The 22,989-nt window shown below is 42.0% G+C and overlaps 1 protein-coding gene across 3 annotated transcripts in view; it reads left to right on the top strand.

Moving 5' to 3' along the window:
• Window positions 1-22,989, top strand: part of PDE4D (phosphodiesterase 4D) — a 628,032-nt gene that overhangs the window by 39,027 nt on the left and 566,016 nt on the right. Inside the window, exon 1 of one of the 3 annotated variants that reach the window (XM_083576111.1) lies at window positions 533-622. The exons of the other annotated variants lie outside the window; for them this stretch is intronic. The gene's annotated coding sequence lies outside the window, so the exon portion shown is untranslated. Of the gene's footprint in view, window positions 1-532; window positions 623-22,989 lie in introns of those variants that run through there. 3 annotated transcript variants of the gene reach the window in all.

Raw genomic sequence — 22,989 nt, 5'->3', positions numbered from 1 at the left:
CCACTCTGGGCGGCTTCCAACGAAAATATTAAATTACCGTAATACATCAAACATTAAAAGCTTCCCTAAACAGGGCTGCTTTCAGATGTCTTCTAAAAGTCTAGTAGTTGTTGTTCTGTTTGACATCTGGTGGGAGAGCGTTCCACAGGGAGGGCGCCACTACCGAGAATGAAAGGGAAGGGTCAGCATCTGGTAATTTTTTTCTGTGGTAACTGATGGTGTTTGCTTCTAAACTCAAATAACAATGTCAAAAGTGGAGAACCTGTTACTGCAAAAGTTAGAGTCCTAAGCAATACTCTGTAGCCCAATGTTGTTGTTTTTTCATTTTTCATTATGGCTTCCTTAAACTAGAAGGTTCTCCCATCCCTAACTGCAAACAAGTTCTTGCTTTCTTATGAATCCTGTCAAACTGGATACTGTTTACATTACTCTAATCCAAAGATAAGACGCAACTTACTGGGCTGGGGTTTGGGATCCCTGCCCGCTTACGTACCATGCGGAACTTGTATCAATCTTATGTTGACGCTGCTAAATGCCAGCAACATAGTGAAACTGCACACATTTGGAAGCATAGAGTTCTCAAGTTGTGTTTATGTGTGAAGAGAGACAGAGGCTGAGCAGGGTAAGTGTCTCCCTTTATTTTATGCCTTTATATGAGGGTCTGCATCTCTGGCATCTTTCAATGTAATATAATCTCATTTGGTGCTGGAGGAGGATGATGGGTGTAAAGAACTTTTGACCAGAAACCGGTCAAGGCTACAGCTTTATTTTTCATCCTGCAGCTTAATGTACAAGCCACTTACAAAATCCAGCAACATCCAAAGCTTAGAGACAATGGAGCTGGTGTGCCTTCTAGGGTGAAATGGCACAATTTACTTCATATAGGAAAATTTAACAAAACAGCCTGTTTCTCGCCCTCTTGCCCCTTAAAATATATTTGACCATTTCAAAAGTCAACCAGTCAGTAAAAATGGCTGAATAATTTGGTATGAACAAATTACAGATATAGGACCAGATCCTATTGGTTTTAAGTGTGAGAGAGCTAGACATGTGCTTAATTCCCCATTAAAACCAATGGGGCATTGGCACCACTGATTTCAGTGGGACAACAGTGAAGCACATGTTTCACTCTCCCATTGGAACTAACAGGACTGAAGAATGCTTAGCTCTGGCTGTATTGTGTCCATTGTGTCTTTCTGTTCATTTTGCTCCAATCCATTTAGGGTGAGCTGACGCAAATGTCTCTGCCCCCCAAATATTTCAGTCGGTGGCAATGATGTCTGTACCAACCACGAGAACGGACTGTATTTTTCGCTCTATAAGACGCACCCGACCATAAGACGCACCTAGTTTTTAGAGGAGGAAAACAAGAAAAAAAATATTCTGAATCAAATGTTGTTGAAGAGGCTTTGTGTGGCTATCCCTGAAGCCAGAACAGCAAGAGGGATTGCTGCGCAGCTCTCCCTCTTGCTGTTCTGGCTTCAGCGATAGTTGCGCAGCCTGCACTCGCTCCATAAGACGCACACACATTTCCCCTTACTTTTTAGGAGGGAAAAAGTGCGTCTTATAGAGGGAAAAATATGGCATTTAAAATTTAAAACTGGCAGGTCCTTCCAACCCTACTTACAGCTGAAAGTGTGAATGGATTCAAATAAAAAACCATTGTGTTACAGAGGTGATATCAGTTTGTTTGGGTCTTCCTGAATCACTAGGATGTGCACAAACCATCGCTTGATGGTACAGTCATCAAATGATGAGCCTAAATACATGGATTGGTTGCAAGTCTCTCTTGTAGACAGGCATAATTTCTACCTTTTATTTCCACGGATAATTTATCGTGTATGAGAATGTTTATTCCATTTTGGTTTTTATACTTTGTATGAATGTTTTTACTACTTTTGTAAGTCACTTTCGGTCACTTTGTGAAAAAAGTGACTAATAAGTGTTAATAATAAACAAAGGAATAAATAATACAATAATGTAACAAAACTGTGCTAGTTTGTCTTTTTTGGCCTACCCAGAGAGCTGTGAACGTTGCTGCTGTTTTACCACTGTGCCCTCTGTCTAGAAGCATTTCTGCCCATTATCAGCTGGTTGTACCCATTGCTTCATTTACAGACATATCTTTCAAACCCAGGTCACAGCCAGTTTTGGTGGATCTCATTTGGCTACTGAAGCAAGAGAAAAGGGCTGGCATTTCCATAAATCCCACTGTGCCTCCTTGCCATTTTCTGTACAGCCACATGGTAGAGCTATTGTGTCACTAATCACACAGTTTTCGATATAAATAAATACTGAAGTTCCACCCCAGAATGAAACTGGTTGAAACCCTAGCAAAATTCTGGACATTGCCTTTTGATACCATGGAAAGAGGGTAGAGGCAAAGAGCACAGCTGATCAGCAGGAAGTTGCAGTCCCCTATTCAAGTTGCTGGGTGCTTCCTGTCCTCCTTCTGATACCTTGTGGCAGGTGTTTTACAGATTTGATAAAACTGCTTCCAAAATATAGTTCTGGGGATTTCTGGGGAAGCCTCCCTTCTGTGCCCTTTCACACTTTCTGAGGTGGCTGGGTAGATTGGGGGACTCTCTTATTTTTTAAAGAGGCTGGAAGTTCCATGCACTCGTGATCAGCAAGACCACATCCTCCCCCTAAAACAGTGCTTCCCAAACTTGGGTCCCCAGCTGTTGTTGGACTACAACTCCCATTGTCCTTAGCTAGGAGGACAAGTGGTCAGAGATGATGGAAACTGTAGTCCAACAACAGCTGGGAACCCAAGTTTGAGAAACATTGGTGCCTGTAATGACTATTCCTTTTCAAGCCATCACCAACCATGGTGGCTCCTGGAAGTTGCTTTCCACCAATGGAGGATAAACCCTGCAGCCTCACCTTACACATGTGTTGCAAGTCTGGATGCTGCTTGGTAATTATGACTACAGTTTTTCCTCCACACTCCTCCGCAGCTGCTTTGAGCTTTTTCAATAGCCATGTGTCCTACAATACCAAGGACAAATCTGTCCTCTATTTGAAGAACCGTCTAGTTCAAAGATCATAGGAAGACAGAGCCTGATGGGTCTTGAACATGTCCACCAACTCTTAGCACCTTGTCAGCAGGCAGAAAGGGCACATAGGTCACCTGGCAAGATGTACTGCATTTTGTTTATAGGTTTGCATCTGTATGTATAGATGAGCTCTTATACTGTAAATCTCTGCCATCTTTTGCTATCTGGATTTTTGTGCACCTGAGCCACAGTCATTTGCTGGGTTTTTCTTCTTGCTAGATTATGACAGGGAGGCAGCTCCATCTCTTCTAAAGGAATCCTAGCCCATATATTCTGACTCTCATGTGGAACACCCCCTCCCTGTGTGTTTAAAGTGGGCTTGCTTAGAATTCCTGCATACTTTGCCCAGTAAATGGAAATTAAAACCACTACCATCATTTGACCACTAGGGACAGCTTTTGGCTTCTCTGGACCTATTGACAAACCTGTCCAAATACCAGTGGCGTAGCGTGGGGGGTGCAGGGGGGGCTGGCCGCACCGGGCGCAACATCTGGGGGTTAGGGTTAGGGGGCGCAAATCCATGGGTTAGGGGGCACAAATTACTTGCCTTGCTCCGGGTGCTGACAACCCACGCTACGCCACTGCCAAATACTTTATTTTTCTGCCATAGTAGGCAATTTCATTTCAGCCCTGGCTCAGTTAGTTTCACCCCGGTAAGTGACTTGAATTTTGCTCTGGCAACATTAATATTAAGAAATGGATTTGTTCTTGGAACACTTTATTAATTAAGCAAAAAAGAACAGTGTGGATCATAGTTTTCAAAGCAGGCTTTATGGTAGTTGAAATATGTTCAGAGTCCTCTTTAAACATGGTGCTCAAGGGCTGCATTAACTAGATGTGCATATGTGTGAAGGCGAGAGTGATGGTGGAAGTAGGCATTATGAGAAATCATGAACTGGCAAGCGAAAATAGAACGGCACTGAGAAAAGTTCACATGCAGGGCAGCCTTCCTCAAGCTGCTGTCGTCCAGATGCATCTTTCATCCCTGACAATTGGCTGTGATGGCTGGGGCTGATGTGTCTCATAGTCGAAAACCTCCAGAGGGCACCAAGTTGGGGAAGGCTGTCATAGGTGTCCACCTGTAAATGAAAGACAAGGAAATTAATTTGGAGCGTTTAACACAACACTCGGGAAATTTGAAAATACACCCCCACTTTCTTTAGTGAAATATTGCCTCCTGTGGCTTCTCCAAAAAGGATATGTAACGCTAAGAATAAAAATATAAAATGTACTGAAGGAATGGAGCCATGCTGTATCAACCCATCACAGGGGACCAATGTAATATATTCTGGGAAATGGAAATGATATTGTCCTCATTTGCACCACCTTAGAATGGAGCATATGATGGACAGCTCCATTTTGCAGACAAAATCAGCAAGTATAATGAATAGATTGATGGGCATTGACCTGGGTACAAATCCAAACTTGGTTCTGAAGCTCACTGAGTAACTCCTGGCCATTCTTCCCCTCTCAATGCAATCTTAATACAGGCTTGCTGTGAGTGTATTTAAAAGCAAGCAAACAAACCAATAACACCTCATGAGGGCAGGATTAGTGCCCAATTGACCTAATGAACCAACCTCCTTACAAGCAGCTTGGTGGGCAGATCACGTCCAGAGATTTTAGATAGCTAAGCCAAAGAAAACAGAGGGAAGGAAACTACAGTTTTGAATATGGGTAACTAAAACTGCCTACCATCAGGTCTTAGCGTTTTGGTGTTATGGAATGCCTTCACCAGCACATGCAAAAACTGAATGTGCCATCTTTATAGCCACATTATATTGGCGACATTTAACTAGGAATGGAATTTCTCATTTTCCCAGTCACAGGTTCAGTTCAGTTCACATCCTTTTGCTCATTTTTAAAGAAGTCTTCATGAAAATTCACCAGCATTTATAGAAGCATAGAATTGTAGAGTTGGAAGGGACCACAAGGGTCCATCTAGTCCAACCCTCTGCAATACTCAGTGCAAATTTCTCCAAATAGACCTGTGTTTGTATGCAATTTCCCCTGGTATACACCATTTTGCAAAGCAATTTTCCCCAATTTTTAAAGATATTTTCATGAATTTATTCACTTTTATGCATGCTTTGTCCATAATTACTTGGCTGGAGAACTGCACTGCAAAATTCCCCAAAATGTGAATTTTGAAGGATGTATGTGTTCCGGCCCTCATATTGTTTTGGAAAGGGTGAATTAGGTAGGATCACCTTTCAATGTGAACTGAATTAAATTTCCCCCCATCCCTATTTGTATCCATGTTCCAGCCCCTTCCTTTTCTCCGTTTTAGTGTTCGTTAGCTCCATTCACTTCTTTATTACCTCAACCCGCTCCATCTCATCTCTTTCCACCCTTCTCCTTCTTCCATCTCTCTTCCCCCCCTTCTTTCTAGCCATCATCCCTTCCCTCTTTGTACGCACTTTCTCACTTTCTCCGACGAAAATGTAACATTGCTTACTCTCCGCCTCAGTATAGATGTGTACTTGTTGTTGTTCAGTTATGTCCGACGCTTCATGACCCCATGGACCACTGCACACCAGGCACTCCTGTCTTCCACTGACTCACAGTTTGGTCAAACTCATGTTCGTAGCTTCAAGAACACTGTCCAACCATCACATCCTCTGCTGTCCCCTTCTCCTTGTGCCCCCAATTTTCCCCAGCATCAGGGTCTTTTCCAGGGAGTCTTCTCTTTTCATGAGGTGGCCAAAGTATTGGAGCCTCAGCTTCAGGATCTGTCCTTCCAGTGAGCACTCAGGGCTGATTTCCTTCAGAATGGAGAGGTTTGATCTTCTTGCAGTCCATGGGTCTCTCAAGAGTCTCCTCCAGCACCACAATTCAAAAGCATCAATTCTTCAGCGATCAGCCTTCTTTATGGTCCAGCTCTCTCACTTCCATACATCACTACTGGGAACACCATCGCTTTAACTATACGGGCCTTTATTAGCAAGGTGATGTCTCTGCTTTTTAAGATGCTGTCTAGGTTTGTCATTGCTTTTCTCCCAATGTACTTAGATGTGTACTTAGAGGACCTGAATTTCTCCCTCAAAGGGGAGAAGCCACATTGTGACTACCTAGTGCTTTTACTGTTCTTTATAAGCAACTCCAGAAACCTTTTGGGTGGAGGAATATGGCAAAATGTTTCATTTTCCGCTGTCAGTTGTACAGCATGCAGAATGAAAACCTTCATGCTTCAGAACATGAAGGGTTTGCAGAGGCTCTTGAAGCACCGAGTTGTGTTTCACAGGTTAGTGAAAACAAACAAAACTGGAATCAAGAAGCCAGACAGAAGGGAGCAACCTTTTCTTTGAAAGGTGGGGGGATCATTTTGAATATAAGAGCAGGTCTGCTGGACCATGCCAAACGTCTATCTGGCCCAGCATCCTGCGCCCTACAATGGCTATTGGGCGCATAATGAAGTCTAATGACGCAGGATTCAAAACCAATAATGTTTTTCGGTTGTTTGCTTCCATCAGCATATTCAGAGAGAGGCTGCCTCTGAGCCTGGAGAAGGAAAGATGGCTATGAATTGCTTGCTGTATAGAACCTCCAGATTCAGAGCCAATCTGCCTCTGGACATCCTGAAGCTGGTGAAACTTTCAACAGGAAAGGACTTAATAAACCTTCCCCATTTCTCCAAGCAGCAAATTTGTTTCAACAAAAGCCTCTGGAATCCCCCCCCCCCCCAAATCTGACTATCAGTATCAATACACATGTATTCCGGCATGTGGGTGGTATTCCTACGCAGAGCAGACCCATTGCAGTTAATTGACATAAATACGGTTCATTAATTTAAGTGGGTTTTAGTCTGAGTAGGACTTAGTTGAATGCAACTCAGGGTTCATAAGGTGGACAGACACCCTCGTCACAAAGGATTTCCCATGCATTTCAGCAGAAATTTCCAGACGTCTCTCTTCTTCTCTCCCTTCCCTTTGCAAGTTTCTCTTCCCCACCACCCCCAGATGGTTCTCAATAAGCCCTTTCCCCTCACAAAGGAGAAAAGATGAGCTGCTGAGTTCTGGGCTTTCTCTCTGGTATGCAGGAGGTATAGAGGCATTAAGAATAGGTGGCTTAGCTGAAGTGCCTGGAGGGTTGCTTGAGAGAGAAAAGAGCATGAAAAAATGAACTTTTAAAAAAGGCTTTCCTTATTAGAATTGTGGGGGGGGGGGACGGGACACCCCAGATCCCCTGGTTATTGGCCTGAGCAGAATGCTGGATTCTTCCCATTATTATGTGGATTGTGGGTTACCCTGCAATTGCTGTATGCTACAAGTAGGCAGACGTTGCCAAATAAACATCACTGTGTTTGTTCCAGAGCTGGAAACCTGCATAGGTTGGTGTTGGTCAAAGAGCATGCTAAGAATTCTCTCTCTCTCTTTATTGTACTGTCATACTATAAAGGTGGAAGTGAGAGAGCTATCATTCAATTTGCACTCTCTCTGTGAGCTGCCTTCAGAACTTAGCTTTGCTATTCCTTGCCTGTTAAAGCTTTTGAGCTCTGTGTGGCCTCTTTATGCTTCACAAAGGGTCTCCACTCTGGCTATTGTGTTAGGTAGCTTTTACTTTTGTGGATTACTAGGAAATGAACAAAAGCACGCTTCATATCTTCTAAGTCATTTCATTAATGCTGGGCTGGAAAGCTGATTAGGTGATGCTGGAAGAGATATCTGGCAATACTCCTGTTCAGTCTGTGTCTACATTCAGCAGCAGAGAGGAATGGTTTACAGTGGTACCTCAGGTTACAGGTGCTTCAGGTTACAGACTTCGCTAACCCAGAAATAGTACCTCAGGTTAAGAACTTTGCTTCAGGATGAGAACAGAAATCGTGCTCCAGCGGCACGGTGGCAGCAGGAGGCCCCATTAGCTAAAGTGGTGCTTCAGGTTAAGAACAGTTTCAGGTTGAGAACGGACCTCCCAAATGAATTAAGTTCTTAACCCGAGGTACCACTGTAGTATTATTATTATTATTATTATTATTATTATTATTATTATTATTATGGAGCTAAATAGAACTGTTCCATGTCTATATCCCAAAAGGTAGCTCATTCAAATGAAAATCCTCTTTGTGTTATTGTTATTTACATTCTGATTTCTAGGGGAAATTAATGAGAAAAGAGGAGTTTCTATTCTTTCCTTCAGCTTCATCCCTGCTCTTCTCAAACTAGGGTTTTAAAAATTCCAGTGAATGTTCTGCTTGCCAAGTGCTTTCTGTGTGAAATACAATATAAAATAAAAATCCTGAGATGCCACATTCATTTTTGTTGTTGCTCTGTTGTTGTTATTTATTTGGGGGGGGGGAGAACAGTAGCTGTGTTAGTCCTTTGCTGCAAAGCCAACCAAGAGTCTTGGGGCACTTTAAAGACTAGCACAAACATCTATAACATAGTTCAGTTTGTTAGAGCATGGTGGTACTGGTCGCAGGTTTGATCCATGTACAGGATTGCTGCATATTCCTGCATTGCAGAGGGTTCCTCAGGGTCACTTCCAACTTCATAATTCTATGATTCTAAGGCCTATAGCCTTATGGGATTGGAAGATCTGGGAGCACAGGGAGCCTTGTAAATGGTTCCCCCTTCTCCTTTAATCCCCACAACAACCCTGTGAGGTAGGTTAGGCTGAGAGGCAGTAAATGACCCAATAGCCCTGAGTGAGGATTTGTACCCTGGTCTCCCAGGTCCTAGTCCAACTTTCTAAATGGTATACCACACTACAAAGACTCTAAACTTAGTGAATTCATTGACTGGGGTGCAGAAATAAAATGAGTTTTGGAATTAGTGTGTAGGATTATGGAAGTGCTTGAATCCCCCTGAGCTCAAGAGGTCTATCTCGAAGCCCCCTGGCTCTCCTGTTGCTTATTCAGCATTATTTAATATGCAGAGAGAAGAGATGATGTGGAACGTATTTTCAAACTTTTTAAAAAAAAGCATATGCAGGAATCAATACCATTATGTTTTCAGAGAATAGCTGCTTTGATTTACTACATAACTACTTATTCATTACGAGTTTCTGTTTTTAATGAGTAAGAAGTACCTAAAAGAGAAACCCATTACATATTCATATATTCTGTGCTTCAGCAGCTATAGTAAAGGCAATGTTCGCTATATATACGGAAGGAGAGGGTTTAAAATAAAACTGCGCTGATCTACGTGACATGCTTGCTTAAGTTATTTCAAGCACATGTGAAACTGCAAACTGTATATAGGCTGTTGGCAGCCTGTTTCGCTGGAAATGGAAAGAGGCACAGCTTCTGAATATTAAAACATGAATCTGTCTTGGTCCCAGATGGTTCATGGCTGACAATCTGTGTCCGCCACATGTGGGAGACATATAAGTAGGTTTAGGCAACAGTGGTAGGATCCTGATGTGATGGATACTAACTGTTAGGATCCAGTTAAGAACGCTTAGGGTCCAAATGGGCTACACAGTGAGTAAGAGCACACGTTGAACCAGTATTGAGAAAATAAGTTCAGGTGGGTGGGTGTCATACACCAATATTGTTCATTCCGCTAGCTGGCACTCTTCATATGTGTCATATAAGGACAGGCAGGTGACCTGTGTAGATTGGCTTGATCAAATGGGCTGGGTGAGTGTCTATTTCAAATGAGGAACCTTTCTGAGCTTCCAACAAGCACATCCTGTAAAGAACTATCCCATCTATGCTGAAAGGATTTAGAGTATGTGGTATTCCCTCCCTCCCTGAATCTATGCTTGGCTTCACCCTCTGATTCCCATTGGCCCCTGATGACCTTGACTGTCTATATGAGTGTGTTGGGGTCCATTCTGGGCCCTTATTCAGCAGCAGGTAGCCTTTATATGCTTTCTAGCTCTCCCTCCATTTTCCTGTGACTGAATCCTGCGAGGGTTCTGTTAAGTTGTGGGTGAACATATTGGACGACACAGCGATTATTTAAACAGCTCTTGTTTATTCACAGGCCAGAACAGAACTGAACTGAAGGGTTCAGCCAGCCTGCTTATATAGAGCTCCACTACAACGCAACTGTAACAACTTTCTGTAACTATCCAATCACTGAATGTCACTTTCAATTCCTTATTTGCATATGTGGGCCTGAGTGAAAACTATCTACAGTATTCCCCCTGCTGGCCCAGGGTGAGAACTTCAGTACATAACAGGTTCCTCTTTCCTCAGGCTTCCTCGGTCCCTACTGCCTCTTTAGTCTTCCTGTGACTTGTCCATTCCCCAATGGACCATTTCCTCTGGAATTTACTTAATTTACTTAATCTATATAATGCTGTGAATGGTTGATCCACACTGCATGGTTCCCTGTTCTCTAACAGCTTCCTCAGCAAAACTCAGAATTCCAAAGGTACTGCTGCCTGGTCCTGATAAATTTTATTAATCTCTTTATTTAATTTACATCCCACCCTTCCTCTGAAAGGAGCCCATGACAGCCCCCAAAGACTGTTCCAAATCCACTAAAGGAAATATATTTATATGTTGACCAGTTCTAACATTAGTGGAACCTTGCCTAATGAGCATAGTAGGACTTACTTCTGAGTAAACATGCATAGGAAGGTGATTGCAATGTATTGTATGTATAAAGCACCTTTTCTTCTGCAAGGCAATGCACATGTGTATTTATGTGTCTATGTACACACACACACACCCCAATGGTAAAAAGTCAGCATTTGTAAAACCAATAAATAGATTAAAATTAACCACCAGATTTTAAAAAAATCAACAGTATACATTTACATTTTTTTTAATTAAATTTGTGTAAATCTCAATTTAAAATACATTATAAAAAGTACAGGAAAGCTAAAGAAAAGCACAGCCAATTAAAACACAGATTTTTTGAAAAAGCATGATCTTGGTTTCAAAATGCAAATTTGTTTCACATATCCGTACATGAAGTCAGCAGTTTAATGCATTTGAACAAAAGGCTTGTTCTTGTTCACCCCATCTGGCAGGTACACAGATAATTTCTGCACCAGCAGAAGATGGCCGAGGACATGGAATGATGATGCGAGAAGTGCTGATAGGGAAATTTTCTCTGAAGTTGCCTGACTTAAAGGATTTGTGTTGCCTGAACTGACCCTTGAAGGTGCATTGAACAGCCTCACTCACTGCTTGCCATAAGCACTTAGCTAAGATGAGTGATAAAAAGCAGCAGACGCCAATACACAGGGCAGCTCAAAGTAAATGAAAATTCTGGTTTCTTGAGGCTGTACCAGTGGAGGTGTTAGGTTGTCATGCTGATAGTTATTAGTCCCAACATCTTTTAGGGAAGCAGGCACTGCTAGGTTGCAAATGTATTGCACTGATTTCCCTTGCTAACAATATTCCACAAAGTTAGCCTGGGGCATGAAGTTGGTTTTCTGGGTTTTTTCGTGGGAGTGAGGCGGGACACACACACATATACAGTGTTGTGAGATTGTGAGTTTGTGGGGGTTATTTCTTTCTAATTTCTGGGGTCCTGGATCCAGCAAAGGTTAAAATCTAATGAAGTATTCCATTCCTGAATTAACCAGGTCCTCATTACCACCTAGGTATGGTTGCTCCATGCCACCTAAGTATGGGCAAAGGAAGTTGCTTTGTGCCAGAGGGCAAATGGGTGGGCCTCCTACCTCACCTGGCTGGTAGTTAGAAGGACAATAGCAAGGGTTGTTGTGTGAGAGAGCTGGGCCAGAAGCAGGCAAAAGCCAAAGAATGAAAGCCATATTGGATTTCTGCTGGAATCCAAGGCTGTGGCTATGGGAGAAGCAAGACCGTTTGGGGGTGTTAATACTGTGAGCACCTCCATTTTGGGCCCAGGTTGTATACAGGTAGATGTGTAAATAAACCATATATCATAAAGACACCACAGTCTCTGCTGTCTTTCATTCCGAGGAAACCAAAACCTGGGTAAGTGTCTGGATTCCTTGGAATCTCACACTGCTCAGAGATTGGGGTGACATGCATCTAGATCTAGATCTCCTGTCTTTCTTCCATCATGGATTCACCCCCTCCCCCAGGTTCTTCAAATAATCTGGATTGCACAAATTGCAGGCCAACCAACTAATGTGAATACTTTATAAAATGGATATTTCAAGGCTTTGTCCTTGAAATATGCACATTGTACCTCACTCATGGCTTAGTCAATTAATGCATTTGTATAGTGCCATTACCAAATTAATAGATGAAGTCCACACAAACAACAGTTTGTTAAACAAGGTGATACAGTGGTACCTCAGGTTACAGACGCTTCAGGTTACAGACACTTCAGGTTACAGACTCCGCTAACCCAGAAATAGTACTGCGGGTTTAGAACTTTGCTTCAGGATGAGAACAGAAATCGTGTGGCGGTGGCAGTGGGAGGCCCCATTAGCTAAAGTGGTACCTCAGGTTAAGGACAGTTGCAGATTAAGAACAGACCTCCAGAATGAATTAAGTTCTTAACCTGAGGTACCACTGTATTTTATTTTGAGGGAATGTGAGGGATCCATTTGTCTTCATGTCTAATTTAAGCCCCATTGATTTCAGTGGGTCTACTGTAAGTATAAATAAGCCTGGATCCAACCCAACAAAAATAGTTTCACCCCTGCAAAGTACACACAGATCCTTATTAAAAAACAACAACTTGGGCTATAACTTCCATCGAGCATGCCTGAAGGACTCAAATTTCTCACTTATGACAATTAAGTCTCTGGCGTTTCAGAATGGACAGTGTCAACAGCTGTAGTGAACCAGACCAGCTGATGTTGTATAGTTGGGCATGGACAAAGGATGTGACTAAAAGGAGCCAAAGCTGAAACATTGATGTTTTGCACAATGATCACAAAGCACAAAAAGCTGGTCTTGGTCCCTCACCATAGTCTACGGAAGTAGCAGAATCAACGATATTTGTTTATTTAAAAATGTATACACCACTTTTTGAGGAACTTTGTATGCAAAGCAGCTATCTGCAATTAAAAACAAAACCTCCTGACATTAATATATGAAAAAATGAAATGCTGTACAACCAAACAGCATAATAAGTGGAGTACAGAAATAAAATATAAAACATAAAAGATTAACTTGAGAAGAGCCTGCAGGCTCTAGTCCAATATTCTGTTTTCAGAATGGCCAACTGAGATGCCCACGGGAAACCCACAAGCAGATTGCTTTAGCTCAAGATATTGCTCCTCAGGTTTATTCAGGATTTTCTTTTAGTGTTTCACATTTCAGATCTTGGACTTGAATATAGCATTGATTTGTCATGGCTGTGTTTCTCTAAATGAGGCTAAAATTAAATAAGATTTGTAAGGAATTTTGTATATGAAAACACTAGGGCAGAGCTAGAAGAAAAAGGAAGTAATTTAAATGTTTCAGGCTTAGCAACCTGGCACATTGTATATTATTTTTATTTATAGTATTTATATCTTGCTTTTTTCATTACATCTGTGTGTCCGATAGTGAAGGAAGATTACTTAAATAGCTACACAATAGTAAGATGCTTTTAAAAGGCAGTGGTGGTGGCCTATGAAGGCTGTGGTGGGATGATGTTGAAGAACGTCCTCTCCTTAGGTCTTAGATCAGGGATGGGAAACCTGCAGCCCCACAGATGTTGCTAGACTCCACTTTCCATTATCCCAGACCATTGGCCATCCTGGCTGGCCTGATGGAAGGTGGATTCCCCAACATTTGGAGGGTGCATTTGCTGCTGCTGTAGTTGTTTTGACTTCGATGATTCAGTGAAGAACATATGGAAAAATACTGCAATGAGTGCTATGTAGAAATTCAGGGTCATGGAGTACCACAAGAAAAACGCCCACAGATGACCTAGATTCCTCTGTGCATCATCATATTTTCTGCAGCCCCCCTGTTCTGTTAATAATTTCATCCCTGTAACGGTAGATAGTTTCCATTATACTATGTATGCTGGCACAGCACTGTAATGTTGCCGAATTTCTACATCAGCTGGCTCAAGAGCCTTTATTGACCTACAATGCACATACTCTGATTGGAAATAAGCAGTGCCAGGTCAAGTGTCCCCTGCTGCTGCCTCTTGCTATTGAGTTGTCACTGCCAGCCTCTTAATGCGACCTTGCACTTCAGTTCCCTAGTGAAAATGGGTACCTTGCCATGTCTAGAGGGAAGGTTGTTTATAAATAATATATACTTGCCATGGAGGACAACTTGTTCCAAGAGAAATGGATACGGAGCGGAAGAAATGTATATTTGTAGAGAAGAGAAATTGAGAAACAAAGCATGGAGCGGGGACACACACAACTATTTTCTCATGCTCCTCTAAGCATCTTGTTGTCGAATATCTCATTCCTCCAAGCGAGGAATGCTACTTTGAATACAATCCAATACAGTGGTACCTTGGTTTACAAACTTAATCCATTCCGGAAGTCCGTTCTTAAACCAAAACTTAAACCGAGGCACACTTTTCCTAATGAGGCCTCCTGCCACTAATGCCCTTCCACCGTTCGGATTCTGTTCTTAGACCGAGGTAAAGTTCTCAAACCAAGACACTATTTCCAGTTTTGCGGAGTTCGTAAACCAAATCGTTCTTAAACCGGACTGTTTTTAAACCGAGGTACCACTGTATTGTTATTTCCATATATTTTGTGTGCAGCAGTTCATAAGCATGCACGCACGCACAGTGACTATTTCAACTTGTAAAATGAGCTCTGTGGTAGACTGTTTTAATTATTAAGCAGACTAGTCTCGTGCAGTAATCCCTAAACTGGTAAAGTAATTAAAAGTATCTTCTGTTTTGATCTTTGCCCTGCCGTGCTAATTCCCTTTTACCATGTAAGGAGAAAAAGCTCAGTGTAGATTATTTATTTATTTATTTTAAAAAATGGTGGGGGAGAAGAGAGTAGGGCGAACAGATGAAAATTCAAGGGATGGAAGAGTACAGCTTGGCATAAACACAGGTTGACGCTCCCATTTCTCTTGTAACTAAGCAGAGACAGCGGAGAATGATTTAAAAAGTGAAGCGAGTTCCTCAGATATGACTCTGACAAGAAGTTGGATCCTGGTTAATATCAGATAATTTATCATACGAACACCAATGGCAAAAACCCTAGACCAAGCCACATGCAACTTCTGGAAAAGGATGCTTATGTGGAAATAAGACAAGGATAGCAGGCTTAGAGAGGCTTTTGTTTTTTGTTTTTAAATCAGGGTTATCTGAAGAAGAAGGAGGGAAAAAACCTCCCCAGGTGAACTTCAAAAATTGGACCTGACAATGGATTTGCTGAAGAGGGCAGGGACAACTGCTGTAAGTCAATGTAAAGACTAGAGATGGCCTCTGGCCCTCAAAATGTTGTTGGAGCAGCACCAGTCAGCATGCTCAGTGGTCTGGGTGACAATGGAAGCCCAGCAACGTTTGGAGAACCAAAGGTTAGCCAGCCCTGGTGCAAGCAGTGTATATCCATGAGACCAATGGTTTGTCTGAATCTAAGACAGCTGTTCCTAAAACAGCATGGAGCTAAGATCTGCTTTTCATTCCAGAATTAAAGTCAGGCAGACTATCCATTCCAGAGAGATGGGATTTTTACTTTTATAGGTGAACAGCATATATGAATGATGTCTGTTTGGCTCCAGCAACAGCTTCTTGCTGTTTTCCAGTTTGTTTCTACCCATGCCTCATCCCCACACTTCTACAGCAGTTTCTCGCTTTTACTGCAACAGGTAGTTAATTGGATTACAGGACAGCTCGGTTCCCTGGAGTCCAGCAGCGGGATAGCCAAGAGGTCTCTGCTTTTGCTTCCTCTCTCCCCCCACTCTGCTGGACTGGCTGGAACTAAAAAGCACTCACCAGATGGCTCTTGATATTTCAAAGGAGCTGTCACAGTAGCTGACAAATGACTCTGCGACTTTCCACAAGGCCATTAAAAAAAGAAAAGAGAACGAAAGAAGGCGCATGGAGACTCGGTCTTTACGGGGGGAAATCATGCGAAAGCAACGGGGCTTACGTGCTGAAACATTTCCCCCATTAATTGGCAGGGTTGTAAATATGAAATTCCTGTGAGCATCATACTTGAATAGCAAAACAGCAGAGGTCTGCCAAGTTTGAAATGACTGCAATCTCCCCCCAATCCAGAGACAGTGATGACAAGGAGGAGAAGCAGGTGTCTTGTAAATGAATCTTCCTTACTGCTAGGGTAAAGTGGAGGACTATTGCTATAGATTATAGATCGTGTACCAGGTTCCTGTGCATTTTATAAGTCCACCCCCAACAGATCAGAGGTGGGGAAACTTTGCCTTTCAGATAAGAATATAAGAGGAGCTGTTCTGGATCTGGGCAAATATCAAATGCGGCCAACCAGACGTATATAGGGAAATATTTCCTGTCCCTCTCATTTATTCACATGTTCACTCATAAGTGTGTTCCTTCCCATTTCTGCAACAATCTGCAATTTTTGCAAAAATAAATCCTTATAAATTGCATTGAAATTTATTTTCTCTCAAACTAGGCATTTCTAAATCTGTTGTGATACCTTCTTTTGAGTCAGTAACTTCACCGGAAGTTTTCTTAACATATAAGACTTTCTGAATCAAATTAATCTTAACTGTGACAGATTTGAGTATGTGACAGAGGGCAATATGATCAGTTCATGTGCTATCCTCACCCCTGATGCATTCCTGATGCAAATACAATCTTTAACTCACTCTTTGTCAATTTGCATGTGAATCTTGAAGGTGAGGGTGAGCTTCAGTAAAATCCACATGGAATTTGAGTTTTGCTGCTATGCTTACCTTTTTTTCAGGGTGGCCAAGAGGTTGTGTAAATGTCCTTTAATTTTACAGTGAGGGTTTGCATTTTTCAGCCTTCCTGGGTGTTCACGCTCTCTCATGACAAAAAACCTCATGACATCATCCTTGGATGGGTGTTCCTGTAAGGGTTGGGAAACTAGGGAGTGAGCCTGGCATGAGATTGAAAGCTTGTTGTTGTTGTTATAACCAAGAGAAGCCTTTTACATTTAAAGAAACCAGTGCAGATATGTAGTAGAGATAAATGGAAGGACTCCCCTAAAAATCAAATCAACGAGTGCACTAATTTCAGGTGCTTGGTAGCCAGCTGCCCACACATCCTGCATTTCAATTAAAGCCCATGGGAAGATGTCATCAGGTGACTCCTCCCATGTGGCATCTTCAAACCAGGAAGCATGAACAGCCAGGGAGGCTGCAAAGTCTGGGAGAAATGTTTAGTGCAAAGAAAGAAAAAAAAGACAGATTGGTCAATGCACAACAATAAGCTCAGCCCCGTACCCACCAACATTCTAAAGAGAATGTTCAGTGAGAATAAGGCAGAGAAATGATTTTATTTCCCCGACAGGGGATGAAACTTTTGAGAAATTGGACAGGCTTCAGCACAGCACTAGTTTAGTTATCAAATTACCAATGGTGGTTCACAGCCAGTGCACTACAGATATAATTACCTATAGATAGCCACTATTTGAACATGTGCCCCCTTTTTATAATCCAGGTTTTTGTGCCAAAGCAGGATCTACAGTCATATCTGACGCTTCACTTATTGGTGTGCAGTGGCTCTGGGGGGAACTTTTTAATACTGCTCTGAATTGTGAAAAATGTCAACAAAGAGCTTTATACAGTATCTATTGGGTCAGGCCGGGGGGAGGCCATTATTATTTTTTGGAGGGGTGGAACGAAATAATAGGTGCTGAGTTCTGCAACGTCAAATTGCTCCTTGCCATGGCTGAAAGGAGAGTGCATTATAATAGTGCGCCATCTGTGACTTTGAGATAAAATTCCCATTATCAGCTCTTTCTCAGTCTCTAAACATTTCTGTGTTTGTGGACTGGAGCAGTGCTATATAAAAATAATAATCTAGGGCCAATGCACTTCTATTTCTTCAAGTTGCTGGCAAATTTTTTTATCTATGTGTCAAAGTATTTCTACAGAGAGATGTTAAAATGCACTGCACTGTTCCACGTGTGTAGGTTTTCATTTGGTTTTTATATACTAAGCTTTGCATGGTTCTCAACTAAATTTCTTAGAGCTTGTGATTTGTAGTAGCTTTGAAGATGTGCGCATAAAATATAAAAGTGATTTTATAGCAGCGTTAGCAGCCATAGCTATGTATTGGAAATTAAAACTTGTTTAAGGACATTCCCTCGCCAGTGGCCCTTGGAGTCACAGGGTCCTTTCTGGGTATGTGTGTAACATTTTCCCCATCTCAGCCTTTCCTGGTGTTTTATCCTATTTTCCCATCACACTCTTCTCCTTCGTTATTCAATTAGGATATTTCTCCCTCCAAGGCAGAAGTAGCTGTATCCCCCTCAAAATGGGGGACGGGAGGCAGAAGCCCACCCTTTACCAATGGTGGGGTACCGGGGTCTTTGCTAGTGGTTGAAATTTTCCCCACCCAAGTCTTTCCTGGGGATCCATGCTCTTCCCCCCCATGTATGATTCCTATTGTGCCCATCCCAAAGCAGTCAAATATACCCTTTGAAGAGGTGCACTCGAGCCATCATTCTGAAATTTATCAGGTTCCACCCCCTCTGAATAACCATGCCTGCAAGTTGCATTTGATTCTGGCACAAAATCAAATAAGTTGTAGATTTTCCTTGATAAAATAAAATAAAACTGTAAAGGTGCCCTGCACCCCTGCCTACAATTTGGCAAGCTTAATCCAGACTGGGAAGGGCTGCTCATCTTGCAAATCTCATTCAGTTCCATGAAAAGGGAGGGGGAAAGTTATTGCCATTTTTTAGATTTCCCATTGTAATGAATGGGGAGCATTTCATTTTCAACAGATCTAATTTGGTACTGAATAATGACTCAAACAGGAAAGATGACGGTTGGACTGCTTTCCAAGGCTACAGAAACACGTCACATTTTGTGGGCATATAGCGTTATAACAATGTGCATCATATTGTTTAGTCTGCACTATGTCTTTTATAAAGCTTTATTGCTGCACATCATTTTGTTAATTCTTTATGAAAAGTGACATGCCATTGTTCTGCTGGCTTTGTAAATGGTTTGAATAGCTGTATTTGTGCTTGAAGCGTTCAGCAACAGTTAAGGTGCACTTCATTTTAATCTTGCATGTACTAAATCTTTGCCTGTAATAGCCACTTTACAGTTTTTCTACCTTCAAGAATCATTTACCTATAACGAGCTGTTGATTTCTCTTTGATAGCACTATGCTTATACCTTTCATAAATCAAAATGCATCCAATGTTCTTCTGATGTATGTAAAATAAATAATTCCCAATGGATTTTAGTCTCTCAGGTCCTGTTTGACAACACCATCTTGCCCTTGGGGGCAAATTGAGGGCGGATATAAACTCGTGGTTTATAACATTAAAAATGCATTATTAAAATGTGACAGCAGAGGGCACTGCAGAGCAGCAAGCCACTGGCAAAGGGAAACTGCAATTAAACATTATAGAATGTTATATTTTATAACGTTTAGAAGATCAGTGTAGATCCAGCCTGAGAACCTCCTTTTCAGTGACTATTGTATAGCACCTTGGAATCTGTTTAGGAGGAAGGGCAATCTAGAAATCTTTTAGATAAATAAATGAGACAGTATCACTCTGGCTTTGTGTTGGAAGGGTTCTGTCTGTAGTCACTTCCAACGCTTTGCTTCCGTGGCAGTCATGATACGAACAGAAGACTTGATGATGAAAATTCCCTCAAGCAATCAAAGCAACCAAACAAGCACTCTTCAGTATAAATGACACCAGTAATTTTAAAAAGTCTTCCACATTGCAAAATCTATTCATCCAATACAACCAGGGCTGGATTGACTATTAGGTTTACAAGGCTGTACCCTCAAGCCCACATTTTCCTGGTTTAGTCTTGAAGCTCACAGGGAGACCTTGGGCCAATCACTGCCTCTTAGCCTTGCCTTCATTAGGGGAGGGAGTTGTGATTGTGAGGACAGAAGGGAAGGGAAATACATCTGTGCATGTCATCTTGAGCCCCTTGGAGGAATAGCATCATTCATGGCTTGCTACAGTCAAAGCCAGGAAAATAAATGTTAGAAGAAATGAGTGTAGCGAATGACATATGGCTTTCCCTGAGCTGTAACCCAGTCATTTATGGAAGATCAGTTTTATATTTGATGAAATGTTTTCGTTGTTTTAGAGTTTGGGTGATTGGTTTTATTGTTCTAAAGCTTGTTTAATTGATTTTATTGTTCTAAGAGCTTGTGTTTCTGTGTTTTATTCTATTTGCCCCCTGTACACCATTTCAATGGCCTTATGCCATGAAGCGGTCTACAAAATTGATTATGATGATGATGAAACAATTTTGTGAAAGAGAAGGCTAACAAAAGCTACTAGCCATGATGGTTACGCTCTGCCTCCACAGTTGGAGGAAGTAATGTTTCTGAATACCAGTTGCTGGGAATCACTGGAGGAGAAAGTGCTTTATTGCTCAAATCCTGTTTGCAGGTTTCCCACAGGCATCTGGTTGGCCACTGTGAGAACAGGATTCTGGAATAGATGAGCCACAGGCCCTCCTTATGTACACATCTGCAAGGGAAAGAAACAAACTGAATGAGCTGTTCACTATCTTTATTAAATTTGCACACTCTGATGTCACTTTGGTATTTTTTGTCTCTCCTATCCCTCCAAGCTGCCATACATAGATCTAATCCAAGGTTGCTGTCACGGTATCTTTACCCTCTGGAAAGGCAGGCTTAGATACTAACCCGCTGCTGCTATGTGTCTGGGCTTTCTTGTTAGTTTTACCATTTCCTTGTTGGAGCCTGGCATTCATAATTATGCCTTATGATCAGGTCACTCTTGTTTCTCTGGCTTTCTCCGTTTGGTCTCATACTAAGCCTCTTGGGTGGTTTTTCTCTCCTGCAGCTCTCCATTGCTACAAAACACCCCAGGTTGGTTGTTAATGCTCTCAACAAAGCACTGCTGCATAGGGACAAAGATGGACACCTGGCTTCTGCCCCCTTGTTGTGTCATAAGTGCCCTCCGTCTGCAAGAGTACAGTGTCCTGAAGCATTTTCATCCAATTAAGATACAGGGACACTGGCAGCCATTGAGGAGAGTTTAAAATAGGCAAGAATTATAGACATTGTGAAATGATCGTGCAACAGGCTTAAAAGTAGTTTTCTATCAAACATAGAAGTTGAACTATGTGGATAAATTATCTAGAGCTCAGCCTGAATTGCTCATCAACCACTGCATCTCCTGCGAGTTAGTTTCCCTAGTGTTATACTACTTGATGTGGGTAGACCATTCCCAGAAGCAGATATTGATGCAAGCCTTCAACAGCCTAGGATCCTCCAGACATTTTGGACCACAACTCACATCAGCCCCAGCCAGCAGTCTGTGATGGTTGGGCCTGGTGGGGCACCAGGTTGGCAAAGGATGATTGGTAGAATATGTTATAGATATTAGCTTTAAAATGGCATGGTTTACACATCATCAAAGTTTTGTTTCTAGTCAGCCTTCTTATTACAAGACCTATAACCAGTGGCCAGTTTGTTGGAGGCAAGGGGGGGGGCATTGATGAGAGCAGCAATATGGAATTATTTAAAGCAGAAGCTCCATCCTGCAGTACTGAGTACACTCTGCCTATGTACACCATTTATAACTGTATATGCCAGTGGCGGCCAGTGCTGTGTGCTCTAAATGATGTGGATTTCACCTGCCATAATCTCTTGAGCATTGACCATGACAAATGGGGACTAATGGGAGCTGAAGTCCAGCAACATCTGACTACCTCAGCATATGTTGTAGTGCAGGCTTTACTTGGGGCTGCTATACATTTGGAATTTCCCAGATATATCCGGGATTCGTCTGTCAGAAATAGGGTTCAGACGGAATTTCTGAAAATCGGTAAAACATCTGGGGAAACCCAGATAGATGTATGGCAGCCCATGTTGGAAGTGTTGATTTTTATTTTTATTTTTGTGAATTTCCTAGAAAAAAGCTTAAAACCCTTTTGGAGATTTTGCAATAAAAATAAAAATCAACTTCCCTCAGCCCTAGCTGAGGTCAGTCATTCAGAATGATGGGAACTGTAGTACAACATCTGGAAGGCACCAGTTTGGGGAATGCTGTTTTAGTGATAGGGTCTAAAATAGGAGTAGAAACTAGAATATTCAACGGCAAGATGAAACAGAGAAGTACAGAGTCGACTCTTGCGTCAGAGATAAGTACAGAAAGAGGCTCCCCAGACCTTGAGGAGCTGTTCCTTTGAACTAGCCTTCCTCCAAGAGATGGTTGTTGTGGAGACCAAAAACAGTTAATTATTTTGCTGTAGTAATTCCATTCCTCCTCATGCCATAATTGCATGTTCTGTTGTGAGCCAGTTTCAGATGAACTGGAGGATGGAATGTCCTGATCTCAGTCCACAGCTACAAATAATTTCTTTATCTCTTTCTCTGTTCATGACATTTGCTGAACCCTGTTCAGTGAAAACAAATGGAATAAAAATCCTTTTTAAGGGCTGTGTGGGTGGAAATAACTAAATGTGTGCATCCAGTATTATAAAATGTTGCCACTAAATGTTAATATATATTTTAGAAATAAGATTTATTGAGAGGTGGGGGCGGGATATCTGGCTTCTGGAAAGCGTTCCGATGCGGTCATGAGATTTCCTTATTTTGAAGTGTGGCAATTTTGGAATGACAATAGATGTTTGCTCCACATGGGTAGGTCATCCTGACCAAGGCGCACCAGAGTCAAAGGAGGGAGCATGACTTGAACCAAACATTCATGACAAACACCAAGGCAGAGGAAGATGCTGCCATTAAGATGGCTAAGTGAACATGTTGAAAGAAGGAGTGGAACAGCTTCATGGAACCCTGGGAAAGGAGCAAAGTAATATAGCCTTCAAAACTGGGTGGGCTGGACATATATGGATGCGGCATAATCACAAAATTATAACTTCCCTATGCAGTGAGGCAGTCAAGTCAGGGGCCTCCAAAATCTGGTATAGTGGTGCTGTAATGGTTATAGGGGTTGCTCATGCGTAAGTTGCTGCCACTCCTGGCTAGGT

The sequence above is a fragment of the Podarcis filfolensis genome (genome assembly GCF_964270895.1).
Source record: "Podarcis filfolensis genome assembly, chromosome: 11".
In the NCBI taxonomy this organism is placed as follows: Eukaryota; Metazoa; Chordata; class Lepidosauria; order Squamata; family Lacertidae; genus Podarcis; species Podarcis filfolensis.
Note: the sequence above shows the minus strand (reverse complement) of the source record. Positions and strands in the feature narration are given on the sequence as shown.